This window comes from Jaculus jaculus, chromosome 2 (assembly GCF_020740685.1).
Source record: "Jaculus jaculus isolate mJacJac1 chromosome 2, mJacJac1.mat.Y.cur, whole genome shotgun sequence".
In the NCBI taxonomy this organism is placed as follows: Eukaryota; Metazoa; Chordata; class Mammalia; order Rodentia; family Dipodidae; genus Jaculus; species Jaculus jaculus.
Genome location: NC_059103.1, coordinates 45,980,313 through 46,000,574, shown reverse-complemented (window position 1 = coordinate 46,000,574; position 20,262 = coordinate 45,980,313). Strand labels below are relative to the sequence as shown.

Below are 20,262 nucleotides of genomic sequence, written 5' to 3'. Positions count from 1 at the left end.
TGGAGTTCGTTTGCAGAGGCTGGAAGCCCTGGCGCGCCCATTCTCTCTCTCTCCCTCTCTCTGTCCTTCTCTCTGTGTCTGTCGCTCTCAAATAAATAAATAAAAAATTAAAAAAAAATATTGTAAAATTAGCTTTTTTGTTGTAAGTTGTCATTAATTTTGACAAGTTCTTACTGTGTAGCTGAGGCTCACCTGGAACTTACTATGCAATCTAACTTGGTTTTAAACTCTTGATTCATGATCTTAAACTCTTGATTCTTCCTGCCTCAGCCATCAGAGTTGATGGAGTTACAGGCCTGCACCCCCATGGTGAAGTGGCAGTTAGATTCATGTAGGTGTAGGAGATACATCCTGCTGTCCTTGAAAGACATTGATGCAATCACCTGTCATCTCTGTGTTGTCAGTAGCCTTTCTATTGTTGGCCACTTCTGGGCTGACATGTTATTGCCCTTGGTGGTTCCTAGTACTCCTCTTTGCAACCCTTACCTCTTAGTTTTAGAAAACCCCCAGCAGAATTCATGCCAGATAGTTGTTGTCACTTTCCCCAATCTAAAACCAGATGGAAGCTATAATTATTTTTAATAAAAAAAAGGGAGTGGCTTAAGGTATCGGCAGGAGCTGCTGGTTGGCGGGAGGAGCCGTCACCCAAAACAGTTGCCAGTTAAGACTGATCAAGATGACAACTTCCCAAAAGCACGAGACTTCTTGGCAGAGCCCATGGGGGAAAAGCCAGCGGGGAGTCTGGCTGGGATTGGTGAAGTCCTGGGCAAGAAGCTGGAGGAAAGGGGTTCTGACAAGGCTTATGTGGTCCCTGGCCAGTTTCTGGTGCTAAAGGAAGATAAAGACCTCTTTCGAGAATGGCTGAAAGACACATGTGGCGCCAATGCCAAGCAGTCCTGTGACTGCTTTGGGTGCCTCCGAGAATGGTGTGACGCCTTCTTGTTGTGTTCTCTCAGGATTCCTCAGTTCCTCAGCCCAGACATGAGAGTTTGCAAAGAGTGGGGCTCCTCCCTCTTCTCTACAGAGAACAAGATTGCTTTTGTCACTCACCTCTGATGTACTCCAGGGTTCGGGGAGTTCTCTCTCCACACCATTTCAACTGTTTTGAAATTCTCATCCTTGCATGTGTTGTTCTTTTTCCTTCCTCTACAGTTCCATGGTGACAGTTACTAGTTTTCCTGAGTGGACTCTTCCTTCCCTCTCCCTTCACCTCTGATCTGATCTTTTGGGTGCCATTTCGCTCCCCCCTTTTTTTTTTTTTTTTGGCAGAATAGTTACTGTCCTTATAGAAATTTTTAGATCAATAAAGTCAGTGGCCTTCCTGAAAAAAAAAAATTAATAAAAAAGAGGCATGATTTGAGAGGAAGTCCTTAGATGTCCCATTCATGCATTTCCTTGTTTGCTCTGTTGTCACTCATCAGATGCATTCTAGAGAATTAATGAAGGTTATCTCAGGCGAAAAGCAAAGCCTCTTCCACTCTCATTTAAGACTCCTTACTTAGAACTATGCTAATTCTAAGAGAAAGAATAATGCGCTTCTACTCCATTGTGGTTACTTTTAAGCAGCTTGGATACTTTATTGGAATTCCTGTGTGCTACTGTTTGATTTATTTTAGAGAGCAGGGGAAATAGGAGATAGGCAGAAATAGAACCCTGGATATCCAGCCATTATTAGAGACTGGTAGTCCCAAAGTACTGATTATCTCCTCTCCCTGGATGTAATCATATTTGCACTAAATTTATTTGAAATGTACTGTTACTAAAAGTTACTGAAATTGCGCAACTTTGGGGCAACATTACTGTTTGTGTTAAATCCAAGAACTCACATTTTAGTGCCTATATGGGTACCTTGTATAAATGTTCAATAGTGATGATTCATTCATTCATTCATTCATTCATTCCACTAATGCCTAATAAATGTGAATTCAGAGGTAGACATTGCACTGATTCTTAAGGGTATAAAATCAAATACTCAAACCAAATATGTCCTCTTCCTTTAAGAGTCAGACAAAATTGAGGCAGACAGGCAAAAAGAAAAAAATAATAATAATTACCATGCAGTGAACTAAACACAGTGCAGAGAGAGGACACTCATGCAAGTTAGACTGAACAGGTAGAGCAGGCTCCTGTGATCACAGGAAGCTGCATCCTTGGACAAGTCTTGGGGCACAAGAAGGATCAGCTAAATTAAGAAGCTGATGAGTATTTCTCCCAGAATAAAAATTGTCATGAACAAAGGCATGGGTGGTTAAGCAGAAGATTTGACTACAGGAAATCAGAGAGTTCTCTTTGTTAACCGAGCATGGTGGTGCATGCTTTAATCCCAACCCTTGGGAGGCAGAGATAGGAGGAGAGTTCGAGGCTGCCCTGAGACTACATACAGAATTCCAGGTCAGTCTGGGCTAGAGTGAAACGCCGCCTCAAAAGAAAAACCAAAGAGTTCTCTTTGAGTGAAATGAATGTTACTAAGGTTGTTGAGAGAAGAGTGGAGGACTGGATAGTGAGAAGAATGTAGAGCTGAACTTACTGGTGTTTACTCAACTCCTTACTAAATTTCAGATAGATTTCTGAACTCTGTGCGTGTGTATCTCACTTTTATACAGCCCTCGCCAGTAACTGCTACCATTTCTACCTTACAGACAAGGAAATGGGCGCACAGGGCCTGTAAGCCAGTTCTCTGTTACATAACTAGTAAGATGTGAGGTTTAAATTTATATGCATGAAGTGTGACTCCAGCGTTCATTCTTTAACTACCCATTTTTTTGGGGGGGGGACCTTATGTAGTAGAGGCCGAGCATAACCCCAAAATTCTGTTTTAGATCTCAAAATGAACTTGATAAAGATGTAAAAATGTCACATGGAGAATGGGTAGACAAGCAGATTGCAAGGGAGAGAGACTGAAGCAAGAGAGGGCTTTGACCCATCTATTTGGGAAATGATTAAAACCAGAGACACAAACCTGAGACACATTGGTGACAGTAGACATCACCAGAGTGAGCTGATTGAAAGGCCTTAAGCAGGTAGCACCTGCAGCCCTCCGTGGATAATGGGATTTAGTTGCTGAATGCAAAGGTAGCATTTAAGTGGCACTTAGTTAAAGGACAGCACTGTTTAAAAAGAGGGGCGGACCTGGGAGAAAGATGGAGAAGCAACTCCGTAAGGTTTGTGGAGCGCCACGGAACACTCATGCAGTGATCCTGATAGGCACCGAGGATTTGAATTCTGTGGACTATAGTGGGCTGTGGAATTTATTAATAGTTACAAATCATGAATATGTAATGACTTGCCCAGGGCAATATCCTTAAGGCTATAGAGCCAGTTTAGAAAATTATAAACATTAAGAAGATAAGCAAAGGGTGTGTGTGTGGGGGGGGGGAAACAACTTTGCAAAGAAGAATTTGGCCCAAACAGAAGAAAACTACAAGTTTCCTAGGAGGTTCTGGTTTATGTCACACAAACTTCAGCAACACTGGGTCACTGGGGTGTTTGGGAGAAAGTTTTCAGTTGAATTGTAGGAAGAGAGCCCTGTAAAGAAGAAATTGCAGAAACTGCAGTGTAGAGGAACCTTTTCAGAGGCATGCTTATGAAGGGAAGCCCCTGTGACTTAGTTTCTGGAGAACACAGCACAGATCGTTGGCAGAAACCCGAGCAGTGAGGCTGGCCCACCGTGTATGGATGCATACTGAGTAAGGATTCCTTTCTTATGTTCATGTCTGTGTCTGATGGAATATGAAGGGAACATATGGTAATACAGGCTTGTCCCTCAAATAGTTATTATTCTGGTTGTTAGGGATAAGACAAACATTATGCCTTATAATAGAAAAATGAGCTGAACTATCCACAGGCTGTCGGAGAAGGGAGGGGTCAGGTTGTTGGGGTCTTTCAAGAGGCACTGAACAAATTCTGCCCACATAATTGGAGCTATGGTGCTAGATAAATGGCTCAGCGGTTAAAGTGCTTGCCTGAGAAGCCCACACAAGGGTGAAGTAAGTGCAAGGTCACACATACCCACTAGGTGGTAAAAATGTCCGGAGTTTGATGGTTGCAACTGAGGTCCTGGCACACCAATTCTCTCTCTCTCTTTCTAAAAAAAATAAAAAAGAATGGAGTTGGAGCTATGAAGATCTAGGAAACACAGTGCTATGCTGTTACCTGGGTATGGAAATGGGATGCTGGAAGAAGTAGGGAGTGAAGAGCCCACCTTCCACCTTAACTACGTGGCTTCCCCAGCTTCCTTCTCCAAGAATTTTCTATGTACTCATAAACTGTGACTTGATTTCCCCACCCGAGGGGCTCTCATCATGTACTATGGCTACCAAAGTGACAGTTTGACAACTATTACCTGTCATACCTGTAACCTCAGGCTCTTATCAGATCCTCTTTCTGACATCATTGCACTGGTTCAAGAGAGATGTTGAGGGAACAGTGAGGGAAAGCTGTGAATGGGAGTAGGATGAAGAGGAAGCTTAGATGATGTTAGAAGTTTTAGATGATGTTATCATGCTAGGCACCTTTTAAAGAAGATACAAAAGTTCTGTTATCTACTACTGTGTGACAAACCACCCCAAAACTTAGTGGCACTAAATGACAGTTATTTTCATATGCTCTTAAGAGGTGCTGTGGGTCACCCTGTGGGCATAGCTTATCTTTGGATAATTAGGAACTCAGTTTGGGTGTCTGGCATGGGATAACTTTGTTTGGCTTGTGACTGGACCCTTGGCCCTGGCTGTTGGCTGGGCACTCAGGTCTTGTTTACACTGAGTCTACTGAATGAGACTGATACCGGGTTGGGATAACTGGAGCAGATGGCTGCTTGGATGCCTCTCTCTCTCTCTCTCTCTCTCTCTCTCTCTCTCTCTCTCTCCATGTGATCTCTCCCTTTCCTCATGACGAACTTGAGCTTCTCCATGGTATGGCTATCTCAGGACCATGTTGGACTTCTTACATGATGTTGTTCTGTATCTATGGGAGCTATGAGGCTGCTGATGTCCAAACTCTGAATTTACACATATCACTTCCTCCGTGTTGGTTAAGCAAGTCACTCAGGCTAGCCCAGTTTTCCAGACTCTATATATGACCTACTTTTCCCACTTGGGTATGGGGAAGAAAGGCACCACATGTTTAATTAATGTGCTTCTGATATAAGATGGGGTATACAGAGAAGTTTATAAGACTGTCACAATCCATGTATATAAGGTGTGAGGTAGACATAAGAACTTTGAGTTAGAAGAGCTAAGAGATCTGTGTCCTGGCTTGGGCTTTGTCTCCATCTCACCAAGTGTAGAATACCTTTGACTTGTAGGTAAAAATCCTGACCATGGATTTTTCTCTTTCACTCTACTGGGCCAGTGGCGATAAGTTAAATGGAGTTAGAGTGATGTTAGAAGATGTGGGGGGAGGTTACTTACACACACACAGACACACACACACACACACACACACACTCTACATTTTTATATTCTCCAAAAACATTAAAGCCTATTGGATGACTAACGGCAGCCAGAGAAACCGCTTGCTATTTTCTATTTTTGCCACTCCACAAATACATGATCTCCAGCCTCATGTTCCTCCTCTATCAGTTGGCTCAGGTGAAGACAGGATAAAATACAATATTCTTTGACAATAGACTTTCCAGAAGAATCTTCCTAGTGATTTGGTTTATTTTTCCTGATAATAGTCATAATTTTCATACCATCTGTCTGTACCTGCTTTTTGTTTTCTTATACCACATCCCATCCCATTTTCACATATTGTTTTTATTACACATACGTGCATGCGCAAGCGTGCATATGTGTGTGTGTGGAGTGTCTTCAGTTTTTGGTTTGGTCCTGTGTAGCTGTCCTTGATGAACACTATGCTCATGTGAAACTCTGCGCATGAAGAGTCTCAAATAAAAGTTAACTTAGGGAACGTGTTTACCACTCATATACACATCACATATTCTCACTATGAGCCTTGGATGGATTGATTTTTCTAAGTTGATATTCTCAGAATTTACATGAACAGGAGCAGGTCTATGAGAGCCTGTTTTATTTTTTTTTCAATTTTTTTGTTCATGTTTATTTATTTATTTGAGAGTGACAGAAAGAGAGAGAAAGAGGCAGATAGATAGAAAGAGAATGGATGCTCCAGGCCCTCCAGCCACTGCAAACGAACTCCAGACGCGTGCACCCCCTTGTGCATCTGGCTTACATGGGTCCTGGGGAATCGAGCCTCGAACCGGGTCCTTAGGCTTCACAGGCAAGCACTTAACTGCTAAGCCATCTCTCCAGCCCGAGAACCTGTTTTCTTCCACATGCTACAGCATGACCACTGCTGCTGCTTGAAGCCTTCTGCTCACACAGTCATAAACACATACCTCCAGGAAATTGTGTGCTAAGCAAGTCCTCCATGAAGGAAAAAAATCTCACAGTCCCGATGGATAAATAACTAAAGATGTTTGTCAAGATGCACTGAGGGTTAGTTCTTACCTGTGCTCTGGCAGCAGTAGCCATTTGGCAGATCGTATTTATAAAGGCTCTGACTGCTGGGGAAGAGAGCTATGTAAACATGCCGGATTTAGCCATCATTGCATGGACTACTGCCTCGCCTGGGTCTTTAGTTCAATGAAGTAAATTACTTTACAAAGAAGTGCTGTGCAGCCCCTTAGAACAGTAAACAAGGAAAACTGGGACCTTTTAAGCAACCTCCAGTTGAGCGATGGACTTTTGTTTTCTGGCCTTCAGGAAGAGGTGGCACAGAAGGAGGCATTGGCCTTATTATCTGGCTGGCATCCATCAGGTCCCAAGTGTGTAACTCAATACCTACCCTTCTGCAGGCAGACAGCCCTCACAGTGGTGGCCACACCCACCATGCCCAGCTCTACCAGTAACTGTGCCTCTCACCCATTATTTCCAACCCAGAAAAGCCAGAAACACAATCATTCCTCCCTCCTCCAGGATTCTGATTTGGGGCCAAGAAAAAAAAAAAAAAAGAAAGAAAACATTCAATCAGAAAAACAACTCCCATAGGAGTTCCTGAGCTGAGCACATCACTCCATTTCTGGCTATAGATGTACACAAGGGAGTATATAGGGATGTTAGAGAACTTTAAGATTCCCAAGTGGTTACACCTGTGCTGAGGAGGACCCGGGGTCTGGATATCATCCTCTTTTACTACTTGAATGCCAGCCCATCTGAGCTACGCGACACCTCCTGCTATTTCCGTCTGACATGGCCAAGCTGAATGTCGGGTAGGTAAATAATTAATTTGGAAGCCTGGGGGTGGCAGTGGAAAAGTTGGCTATGGTGGCTCAGATAACAAGCTCCAAATGTGATAGCCGCTCTTCACCCTTCTGAAAGAACTCTTAGTTCTAGTAGACATGGACAGTTGAATCTTCTGCCTTGTCACTCCGCGTTAAATCAAGGAAATATGTGTGTTTCCACCTCCAGATCACATTGCTCTCTTCAAATGCTTGTGGCCCTGGGCAGTGTGACTTGGAAGCTACCAGGCCTGTGCATGTCGTCATGACTCCCGAGAAGAGATGAGTCTTTCCCCGGTGTCACTGTGGGTAGTGAGGAGGGGTCAGGTTGTGAATAAATCATTTTGTGGTTGATTCTACATCCTTTCCTTTCACCACAAAAACCTCAATTTCCCTTTTTGTGGAAAACAAAAGCTGTCTTTCAGCACCCCATCAATGATGTTACAGTGGCCTTTGAATTACATGGTGTCTTGGGGAAATTTTAAAGATTAATTGGTTTCTTGGAGGTATGACTAGGGGAATGTCAGTCCTATCCACTGAGAGTAGTGGGGTCTCTACTTCCATCCCCTCTCATTGCTCTACCAACTCCATGTGTGTACTTACCAGTGATCTACAACCTGGTGATAAAGAGGCTGTTGGGGTAAACTGGATCAGAGAGTTTCCTCTGTCCCAAGATTCAAGGCCTCCATGGATCTGGAGCTGGCCCTGTAAATCATCGAGGGAAGTCAGTGGTGACAAGAGCTGTAACTACATATCAGACACCTTCCCTGGTCCTTGGGGACTTTGGCAATTCTAGGTGGACATTCTTTCTGGAAGGAAGTAAGAAAAGAAAATGAGACACAGACATTGTGAGAACCTGTGAGCTGTATACATGACATAGAGGTAAGTTGTGATCCTGGTTACTTGACATGTTTGCCTGCTCTTTGGTGAGTGTGGACTTGTCACTTGTGAGCAGTTACTTAAGTAAGATTCTGTGCTGGCCTTAGCTTCTTTCCCGGTCTTCTCAAGGCTGCATGACTGTCATGACTGTCATCCACTTCAACTCTTTTGTGTACTTCACGACTGTATATGGATCAACTTGTAAATGCTGCTGCTCATGCAAGACATAAAAAGACAGTGAAAAAAATTCATTTGGCAGTCAAGCATGCTTCTAATTTCAGACAAACTGCTATCTGAAGGCTTATCTCTCACCACTCTCTGAATGCTCTGCTCATTCCCTGACCATATTTCCATTCCCACTTCCATACTTCTGTTTACATTTACTCTGACCTCAAATACCCTCCTTCCTTTTCCTGTCTAGCCAATGCTCACCTTGTGATGGAAAACCAGTTTCTTTCTTGGTTTGATGACCTCCATCTTCCTCACTTCATAATTGCTATAGCACCTATAACCTGGCAAAATGTTTCATTTCTTCTTTTGGACTACTTAAGTTTTATTATCAGCATATTTTTTTATATTATTTTCCATTATTTAGATTAGGAATTCATTTAGAATGACAGAGATCAACATGTTGTCATTCCTCCTTTTAGCTCATTCAACTAATTGAATCTACATGATTAATTTCTAGACATATAGAAAGAAATGTATTCTATTTCTGTTCTTGTTCCTAAGGAGTTTTGTTACCCATTAAGCCAACAGAGATGCTGTTCGCCTTAGGATAATGCAGGCATTTTTACACAGATATGTTTATTAGTTATAAAGCACCATGGAGTTGGAAAGCCAAAATTCAGTCAGTTTTCTCAGTGTTTGTTTCTCCGCTCCACAGAAATGGTACACATGTCAGTGGCTAGGGTTTAGGACACATTACAAACTCCTGTTGAAAATGTTTAAAGATTGCCTGTGAAAACTTGTGGTTAAGCATGCCCCAAATCAAGTAAGATTATAGTTTCAGTTTGGACATCAAGGTCATTTGTTTTGGCACTCACCCCATTTCCAAGAATTGTAGTTTCCTTTGAAGAATAGGTTAGGCTTGAATTGTTCTGGCTTGAGGAAAGGGCCACATTTGCGGCCTAGGAGACAGCTTTCTCCACATGACAGCTCAAACTTCTTATCTCTAAGCACCGTGAGACTCTAGAAATAGATTAGACCAGCAATGGAGATGGGGTTGGCCCACTTGGACACAGATGGTCATACTTGTTTATCTCTTTTGTAAGGAAGGCACTGGCAGCTTGGCTTCTCCATGGTGCATAGATTTACAGGCTGTCTCCACACTTGTACACACACACACACACACGCACACACATGCGTGCACACACATGATACTGATTTGCCTCAGGAGTAGATTGTGGTTATCATATGTTGTATAATTCAGTGTCTGGGTTACCTTGGGAGAAGCCGCCGACGAAAGGTCAAGACCACTAGATTTAAAGTGAGAAGACATGGATTCTACTTCCAGCTCTGGCCCATCCTGAGTGCTACCTTAGGAAAGTCACTTCACTATTCCCTATAGCATAGCCTGAGGTCTTTATACTGAGTGATCTGAGAGTTCAGAGTTAGATTTCCCAAAGTTGGAGGGCTTGCTTTGAACATAGTGCTCTGGCAGTCATGGTCAGAGGTTCCTTAGCAGGGAAGTGAGGTTCTTCAGCTTCTTTCTAACTGATGAGGTAAACTGAAGCTCATAAGGATTCCCAGTGGTATGGGAAAAAGTAATATGAGGGCAGAGAAAGGGATTGCATGTTTTGCTTTGTTGAATATACAGGTGGATTTATATTGACTGTGGCTATTTTGATAATGATAATATCCACACTGTCTGTCAGCTCTGCTTTAGTTTTGCTCGTTGGTTGTCCACTTACAAAGCACATACAGACCCATGTACTGGGGAGTTAATGCTTTCTCCTTCTCCCTTGAGAAGGTGCTGGTGTCCCTTGTGACTCACCAACATAAACTTATGGTAAGTTCGAGGTCAGTTGTCCTGCACTAGCCAGAGGCTCAGAACCAGGAGTCTCCAGTAGCACTTACTGGTATAACTGCTAGTTTTTTTCAAGGTAGGGTCTCACTCTATCCCAGGCTAACCTGGATATTCACTATATAGTACAAGGCTGGCCTCAAACTCACAGTGATCCTCCTACCTCTGCCTCACAAATTCTGGGATTAAAGGAGTATGTCATCATGCCTGGATCCAACTGTTGTTCTTTAGAGACTGACCTCTACCTTAAAGTCATATATGTCCTGTGTTGATAACTCTTTCCATGTAGTCTTTGCAATCCTGTTTTGGGTTCTGTTAAGGTTAAAAGGCTTCCCAAGTTCCATAGCCCTCAGAACACATTTATGATCTTTATGCCATTATATTAGATTGTATTTTTGGAAACTATAAGTGTTCCATCCTAAAATATATTTGTTGGCATTTTAACAGAGGACACACAAGGACACATACACACAGTTGTTCCTATATACCTGTTTTCCTGTTGTGGCTATAACAAGCTGCCATCAACCAGGGGCTTAAACAGAGTTTTATTATTTTATAGTTCTGGAAGATAGACTCTAAAGTAGAGCTAACTGGAGCCAAGCCAAGGCTCTGGAAGGACTGCATTCCTCCTGAGGGCCCCAGGGACAAAACCATTAGCTTTTCAGCTTCTAGAAGTCGGTGGCATCCCTTGGCTGATGGTTTCATTTTTCTCTCTTTAAATGGGACATCACCAAGCTGAGATATTTTTACACTGATATCTCTTTGTTTTCATCTTTTTTCTGTTTCTTCTTCTAGGTCCCTGTGCATTCACTGTGACCAGTTGGTGATCACAGACAACATCTTTATTTTTGAAATTTCTGTTTATTTATTGCTAGTAGAGAGAGATAGAGAGAAGAGAGACAGACAGAGAGAATGGGAATTCCACGATTTGTAGCCACTGCAAATGAACTCAAGATGCATGTGTAGCTGGCTTTACGTGGATACTGGGAAACTGAACTTGGGTCATTAGGTTTTGTAGGCAAGCACTTTAACTGCTGAGCCATCTTTCTAGCCTGACAACCTTTTTATTTTAAGATGATGCTTAGCATCTCCAGCTCTCTCTTCATCCCAATTCAGTTCTGGCTTGCCATTTGCCATATAAAAGAACATAGCCACAGGTTCTGAATACCAGGATGTGGGGAAAGATCATTCTGCCCACCGTACTTTATTTTAATAGTGCTGACAATGTTGATTAAAAAAAAAAAAACTGGAAAAAAGTCTTATCTTGCCTTTACCTCTTTAATCTGTGACTACTGACTCAAACACAATCCCTTATGTTTGAAATATTTTTTTTTCTCTGTTTCATGTATGTTGCCATCATTTATAGAATGCTTGGCGGGTTCTAATACTTTCAAGATGTTTTAATAAAAAGGCATTTGTATATTAACAAGAGTTTGACTAAATATTTTCATTCATCAGAGGTCTTGAAAAATCTGCTTTCCATTGTCAATCATATGGGAATCTGGATTCAAGTCATTTACAATTGAGGCACTGCAACAAAGATAATAACTCAGGCTTGTTAATTCTCTCAAACCAATAAGGGATTCAGAAGTGGCTGGCAGCATTTTCACTGGATTCACTGATGGTTATCATTTCATCAGTGCTGCCCATGCTGGTTGGTGTCTGAACTCTGAGTAGAATTGATTCTGGTTACAGAGCAAAGGAGTGATTTTCACGGAGTTGTGTGTGTTATACACATGGAGAAAGGGATGGTGGGCATTGGCACATCACCTTCCAGGATGGTACAAAAACTAAAAAACCTGAAGAATAAACTTTGGCTAAAGAATAGAAGGTCCTCTGAGGATTTCCCCTGCAGTGCAGGAGAATGAAATTCTCTAGCTTCTTGAGAGCGGTCTCCATGCCTTGAAACCTGCCTCCCAATCTCCTGAGATGATGCCTTCCCAGGACTTGCAAAAGAAGCATCTTTAGGTTTGGCTGTCCTTGAATCTGGAGGTGACTATGTTTCGTTATCATTCTTAAACACCCATAGGGCTCCAGAGAGTCAACGGTTGAGTCACATCACCTCCATTTGATACTTTGAAGTGCAATAGGCTTATGCTTTGTACTCCCCTGATAGTGTGGCCAAGTCTGTTTCACTGTTACACTAATGGCCATGTTACATGTTGTGTATGTGGTACTTAAACTGTAAAGGAAACATAAGGAAATCTGGTGTTTGGTACTCCTCTGCAACTGTATAACATTTGTGATCAATGGTTTCCTTTCTTCATGTTTGGATTCGGATATAAGGATTCCTGAGCAACTTACTTTAATAATTATCATAAAGAACATATATGATGTAAGTATACTTTGAAGCTGTCAGGTAACAACTGGGGTTTGAATACTCGAATTGAATGTGGAAGGGAGAGGTATATGTAGGAGACTTTTTCTTACCAGGAAAAGACGATCCAGTTTAACACTTTGATCTGTGCTTTAATATATCCCTTATGGGCACTAGGAAAGGGTAAGTGGTCTCTGGCTTTGCGTCACAAATCTTATCTGGTAGAACATCATGCATGGGTGGAGGTTATATACCATATAGATGAGAGCATCAGTGTTTGAGGTGGGGCGAACTTAAGTTGTATGATATCAATTCTCATCTGTACAAATGAGACAATTCTTATTGTTTTATTTTGTCTCAAATAATGTTCCACATTTACAGAATTTCCTGTGATAGTTCTTAAGGAGAAAAGAAACCTACATATGGATACATTTGAATTTGCATATTGATTTCTCTGTGTTCATACAAATGTGAAGCCCACTGTATCTCAAGCTACAGCCTAGCAGTTTCAAAAACCTGGCCCAGAGGGGTTTATAAAAAACAAAAGAAAAACAACTAAAGCCTGTGAAGTTCACTCTACTCTTGTATGGGCACTTGAGTTCATTTGTCATAGTATAGTATAATAATATAATATAACAGACATACTATTTGTGTTCATTCAGTAAATGATTGGAGCATGTATTCGGTACGAGGCTCTGAGTACCAGGGCTAAGAGCAGCGGGATGAAGTAGCCTGTACAGAGCTCCTGGTCTGGGGAGGAGAGAGCCGTTAACAGATTAGTGTGCAGTGTGGTCTGCATGTCCTTGGTGGTCTGGATCTGATTGATAGGAGAATGGGAAGGAACCAGCAGCAAATAGGAACTGTCTCTATGATTGCCTGGGGTTGGGGCTGGGGTTGGGGGTGGGGTAGTGAGGGAAGACTATGTATTTCCTGCCTTTTCCTCTGGATAAATGAAATATGACGAGGTCCTGTAAGAGACTTATCTTTCACTGTCTGTCCCCTCAGGACCCCTTTTCCTTCTCAGCGTCATGCCAACCTATGACCTCAGAGCATCAGATCTATTTTTTTTCTTACCGCCATCTTTCTTATTGTTATTATTTATGATGGTCATTGTTTTAACTGCTCCAAGGAGATAATTGCCTTAGTTGCTAAGGCAACCTAACATATTGGGTATAAGAGCAGCCAGCAGAAAGGGTTTGCCAAATTGCAGGGCTGGGTGGGAGGTGTGGGTTGGGAGAGCAAGGGAGCTCAGCTGTGGAGCTTGAAAATAGCCATGTTCAAATTATCTCTGCATTTCTTCCACTGAGGAGCATGAAGCCACTTGGAATCCAGTGCCTGCCAAATCCTCACCCACCCCTGACACTTCCTATTTCCAACGCAGCCAGTGCACTCTTTCACTAACCCCTCACTGCTTTGCCAAGAGACAGTTCCCAGACTTGTAACTTCCCTTCAATGTGCTGCGACTCAGGCCTGAATGAATTCTTGCCCTTTATTTCTTCACCCCTCCCCCTGCTTCTTGGAGATTGTATACCATACACACACACACACACACACACACACACACACACACACACACAGACACACACATACACCCGTGCAACTTCCTCCCTTGTTTCTCTAGTTCCCATTTCTACACATCATAATCCTTGGTAGTATGGCTTGAAGCTTGTGGTCTCCTCTTTAACTTGGCAAAGTATGACAGAAGAAAATGGCCTTTTATATTTTCATCTTTAAAGACTGAAACATCTTGAAAGGGTAGTCTTGTCATTCACATGAAACAGGCAAACTGAAGCCCAGGGAGGAGTTATACAGACAGAAGGATACAGCAAAAATTGATGTTTAACCCAGACTCCGGACTCAACTTGCTACTTCCATAGTGCCGTTGATGTTGGTCCTTGGCTACTATCTCAATATGAGGTCTTCTGGGTGATGGTTGAACCAGTCTGTGTGTCCTCTAGATAGCCACCTTTTCATCTCCTGGCCCTACTCTTTATGCCAGGATGCTGGGGCAGGAGATGGAAAAGGCGAGCACATTCATTGGCTTCATCTGTCAGCTCAGAAGCAGTTATTGTCATGAAATAGAAGAATGGGCAGGGGGAAAGAGCGCAGAACAACCACAACAAAATGCTTTCCCAGAAGACCTGAGCAGTAGTTACTGACTCCATGTAAAAAGGCCTCTGGCTCCTCTTCTCTCCTGCTTGCCACACACACAGCCCCAGGATATCTGTGGGTAGGGCCATCCTGCCTCTGTGTCCACAGCAGCCTCCAGGGTGCCGCCTTAAGTGTGTCCCAGGGCCCTCTGCAAGAGCGCTGCCTCACAGTGATCTATATGAACAGGTTAAATAAACAGGTCTGTGTTTGGGTTAATTATCACTGGTTCTGTTGCTCTCCATTACTGCTCCATCCGGGACTCTGGCCAAGGAGCAGATGGGAGAGGCTTGCATCGCCTCCCCTGCCTCCTCATTGTGTCTGGCTCTCCCTCCTTCATGGTTTTTCCTCTCTTTCTCTCTCTCTATCCTGCCTCTTCTATCCCTGCAGCTCTCCCTCTCTCTGTTATTTTTCTCTTCCCCTTTTTCCCCCTACCTTTCTTGGCTGTGTTTCTCGGCACTCCTCTTTCTTCCTCTCTCTCTCTCTCTCTCTCTCTCTCTCTCTTTCTGAGAAAATAGGCCAGATGGCAGTGAGGGGAACAGACAACAAGTGAGGCATGGCATATGGGGAGCTTGTTTAATTTCGGCTCCTGTAGGGAAGTAGATTGGAGGAGGTGAGCTACAAAAGCAGAAAATGGAAAGGGGGCGGGGGAGAAAAACAACAACTGACCCTTCCAAGGGGAGAAATTGGATTCAATTTACTATTGTGGCCAGTGGAAAAAGCAGTTGAGGATGAAGTGAATGTAAAACACAAGATGCCCCTTTTGAATTCTGAAGGTTCTATCCCTACCTCCAGTTAACCTCTCTGGCACTTTCCAGATGGCTTCGGACAGTCTGCATGGGGCAGTGGGGGTAGGAAGGATTTCTTACATGACAAGGAGTAGCTGTCTGATTTCTGATCAATTTCAGGAAGAAGTTCAGCTAGTAATTTAGGGAAAGGAGAAAAAAAACGTAGGGATAGCTATAGCTAAAATAAGGGGTCAAGGTAGGACCAGTCTCCATTTAACCTTCTATTTTCTGCTGTTTTTTCCTCATTGCTTAAAACACCCCTTCATTTTAAATCTGCATAGTCCAAACTTGTCTGCTGACCCTGACTACTATTTTTGCTTATTTGAGAAATCCAGCAGCATATCAGAGAAGAGAGGAAAGACCTCAAATAAATGGCCTTCTGTCAGAAGCCCTTTGTTTTGTACCCATACTTACTCAATCCTCACGGTGGTTGCCAAGAGTGTCCAATCTGTCTGTGTTAGTCAGAATAAGTAGAAATGTTCTGGCTACATCTAATGGCAGGTACCTTGTTCACTCCATCACAGGCTTTGACCAAATATATTCGACCATCGCTGACACGTTTCTCCTCGGTCATTACTGAGAAACCACACCCTTGCAGAGCAGGTGGAGCCTGATCCCGGGCAGGCGTTGACCCAGTGTGGTGCTGGGTCTCAGGCGCTTGGGTTCTCCAGGGAATTGCAGAGACCAGTAACCTTAACAATGACCCGAGGAAAGAGAAGAATACAATTGAGGCTCATATGCTGGAGCTGCCCCGACCCCTCCCACACAGCCCCACAAGGCAGCCCGTTCTGCAGCTGATGGTCTACAGCTGATAACCGGATTAGGCGGCAGAATGGGACAGATGAGCACCCCCAGGGGTCCTGCCTGGGAACAGGGCTCCCTGGCTGGGGATTGGTGGGGGGGGGGGGGAGGCTTCAACATGTAAGCCTCAGGCTCTGGCAAAGGGTATGTGCTTGTAAGTGACTTACTGTACCCACCCAAGAGCCAGTGGGAATGCCAGTGATGGCAGCGCACAGTAGGTACTGTGGCAAAAGCTCCTTGAAGCCAAATGCTACAGTGGTCCTTGCTGGCAAGTGTCACACACTAGTTTCCCCCACAGCGGGCCTGGCAAGAGGACTGCTTAAAGCCGGGCCAATGGCATCCTTTTCCTGATCATAGCCCTGGCTGGGAGAGCTACCACAGGCTCTGAGCAGAAGGAGGGTTGCCTGCCTAGCCCAACCCTCCTCTTTAAAAAAAATGTTTTCTTCCCTGCTTGCTTTCAGGGGCAGGCTGGCAGTTTGATCTCCCCTGAATGCTGTCCCCTTGTTTGAGGCTTCGATTCTGAGAAGATTCAAGGCATTGTCTGGGGTGGCGGGATGTCGGATTGATTTCGGGTCCTTTGTGTGGACATGGGGCTCCTGAATGAAGCTGTTATGTGCGTCTGGGGCTGGCGGGCAAGCTGTCCGGCTGCAAGCTGGGCCTCCCTTTGTTGTGGGGGCCTTGCCTAGCCCACGGAAGAGGCTCATTTCAGGGTGATTTACTACCACCCAAACACCAGCTGTCTGTTGTGGGGCCGCTGCAAAGCCCTGCCTGCCCCTTTCTTGGGTGGAATCTCTTCCCCTTGTGAAGATCTCAGAGCTCCCACTCCTCATTGTAAACATTGAGGGGCATTCATATTCATACTTATTTATAGTATATGTGTGTATGCATTTACATATGTACACACATATATGTATATATATGTGTATGTATGTGCATATATATATATATATGCACATTCATACACATATATATATATGCTTTTTCTTTTTGTTTCCTTTATGATAAAATGCTCTGAGTGCAGAGGCCATGTAAAAAATGATTTGGCACTGATTTCACCCACAGTTCTGTCCCTGATTAGTTGTGACCTTGGGCATGTCACTTGACCTCTCAAACCTCATATTTCTTCATTTGAAATAATGAGAGCATTCATTTTGATAGGAAGAAAGTAGTTCTGTGTTTTCTGAGACATGAATGTATTTTAAAGTTGTGACAGGAAAAGAAGAGTTTGCCTCATTACTCTAACAATAATAATAATTTTATAGAGCATTTCTCAATGAAAACTGAAGTCTTCCCCCACACCAATGAAAAACATTAGAAAACAAGGGGTTATTCTAACAGCACGAGGACTCTCAGTCTTGTCTATGATAGATGTACTAGGTTCTGGGGAGCAGCTCCAGTCCTAAGGCAGAATCAATACACTGCAGTCACATGAAGTTGGAAGTATGAGTAAAGGCTTGGGTGGGGGAAGCCTTAAGAGGAGAGGGAAGTCACTAGAAGAGGGAACCTAGTTGTTTTGATGTTTAGAGTAGCCCACAAGAGGAAGGGCTAACTTAATTATTCCATGGGTTATACCTTAATCCATTTGCAATTGCTGTAACAAAGTACCTAAGACCAGATAATTTGTACAGAATAGAAGTTCATTTAATTTTTGGTTCCGGAGGCTTGGTAGCCCCAAAGCATGTTACCAGCATCTGCTCAATATCTGGAGAGCTCACATAGTGAGGCAGAACAAGCATGCCAGCTATGATCTGTTTTCCTCTAATGGAAGACACTAGAGCCATGATGGGGACTTTATCTCTCAATGGTTCAGTCATTAAATACTGTTTTCCAGGAATTCTGGGATTAACCAAAATACAAAAACAAAAACATGAGTATGTAGGGTGATGCATTCAAATCAAAGTAGGCAATCCGAATGTCAGTAAGTGTTCCTTCTTTGGCTGCTGGCCCTGACCTGGAGGTCTTACACGTACCCAGGAGAGAGAGCTTCAGTGTGGTCTTGAAAAATGGTCAAGTGTGCAAGGCAGAGGGAGCACTGCCATTGCTGTTTGGGGGGATTTGAAGGTGTATATGCTGCCCACCACTAACCAGTAGAAGGCCACTGTGATGATGCAAGTACGGACAGTGATGAAGGTGTGGGGCATCATGGGAGAGATGAAAAAGGTGGGGAAGGGAGACTGTGCAATGGACTTCATTGGATATAGAGGATTGAATGGAAAGAGTACACTTCTGTAAAATAGGATAAGTGATGTTATACAATTCATAGCATCACTGCACAGACATTACATAATAATGAGCACTCAGTAAATGTCATATGTAATCATGATTGCTACTATTACTTTCTGTCAGGTAACTGGGTGAGTGGTTGCCTCTAGGCTGTGTCTCAAAATAGGAAACACAGGGTAAGGAATACATCTTGTTTGTTTTTAACTTGGAGTTAAATAATGTATCCGGGACTGCACAAGTGTAAACAAATGTAACATTTGGGGGATACATCTGTGTAAATGATCTCCTTGTTCCCCCTCCCCATGATGTGCAGAAAATGGAGTACATTCAATAAATATTTGAGGTACTTATAGATTAAATGTATAGTGTGATTCTTAATAACTAGGAGCAATCAATTAAGGGATAGTCATTTATTCCTTAGATATTAAGTGAATCAATTGATGCAAGGTGCTGAGGACCGAGCCCAGAACATGATCAGTACATTCAGTGTGCCAATGGGAAGAGCTTCAATATGGCAGTAGTGAGAACAGGAAAGCTGTGTGCATATGATTGGAAAGGATTTTAAGTATTGTTTCATGAATAAAGGTGAGGTACAGTTAGCCTATGCTATGGTTGCACATGACATCTAAATTGTACTAAAGTAGCCTTCTGTTGTAATCCCATGTACTCTGGAATGATTTACACCTCAGCACAGCACAGCGGTGAACCCCATGCCAGCTCCATCCTTGCTCTTACCCAGCACTGTGCTCCCAGTGCTCAGGAAGCAGGGCGTGCAGGGGCTCCTTTAAGGAATCTCGAGACAGTGACTCCAAGGCCCTGTTTCTTCCCTGTGCTTCCCTTCAGGGCTACCTCTGGGGCTCACTGAGGTTCTGCTGGTAGTTCCTCCTTCATAGATACTGACAATGAGCTTTTACAATTTACGTATAGAACAGACTATAGGCTCACACTTCGGGGACCTGCTTCAGGAGGTGTTACAGAAAGCACTGTAGCCTTCTGGTATCCCCCAAACAGAGAACTGAGAACAGCCTTAGAAATCCTCATGGAAAAATATCCTGCTTGTAGTGAAGATGAGAATATCTAGAAAAGAGAGGTGCTCATGCTGGTCTGAGCCACACAGCCAGAGAGAGCACGGCGAGGAACTTCTGCCCAGACATGTGTCCTCTCACCTCAGAGCTAGTTCTAGTAGTTATAGACCGCTTCATCTTGCTGGTTATGTGCAAAATATAAGATGGTAAGTCCACTCTCTGCTTACTTTGCCTGTGAAATTAATGAAGGTGAGCTTTATATATATTTTTTCTTCAGAATGGTATGAGGTGTTTGAAGACATAAAGAATTTGGGGAACACTCTGCAGAGATGGCTTAGTGGGTAAAGTGCTTGCCTGCAAAGCTGAAGGACCTTGGTTCAGTTCCCCAGGAACCACATAAAGCCAGATGCACAAGGTGGCACATGCATCTTGAGTTCATTTGCAGTGGCTAGTGGCCCTAGTGTACCCATTCTCTCTCTCCCCTCACCTGCTTCTCTCTCTCTCTCTCAAATATATATATAAAATATTAAAAGGAGAGTTAAACAATTACCTGTGCAATAGGATCTCTCAAAACATATTTTCATGTGTTTGTATGCATGTTATATATGTGTGACTACATGTAGATGCAATACACATATGTGCATATGTATTTGAAGGCCATACATCAATATTAGGTATCGTGGTCTCTGTCACTCTACATATTATTTATTAAGTTAGGGTCTCTTCAATGAACCCAAAGCTCACCTATTCAGCAGGATTAGCTAGCTTGCCATAGGGATCTGTCTGTTTCTGCCTCCTTAGTACTTACAGTTATA

General features: G+C 43.2%; 1 protein-coding gene and 1 pseudogene across 1 annotated transcript in view; both read left to right on the top strand.

The window, feature by feature from the left end:
* Positions 1-20,262, top strand: part of Setbp1 (SET binding protein 1) — a 404,432-nt gene that overhangs the window by 48,756 nt on the left and 335,414 nt on the right. The window lies entirely within an intron of this gene.
* LOC123458541 lies at positions 659-1,056 on the top strand (annotated as a pseudogene).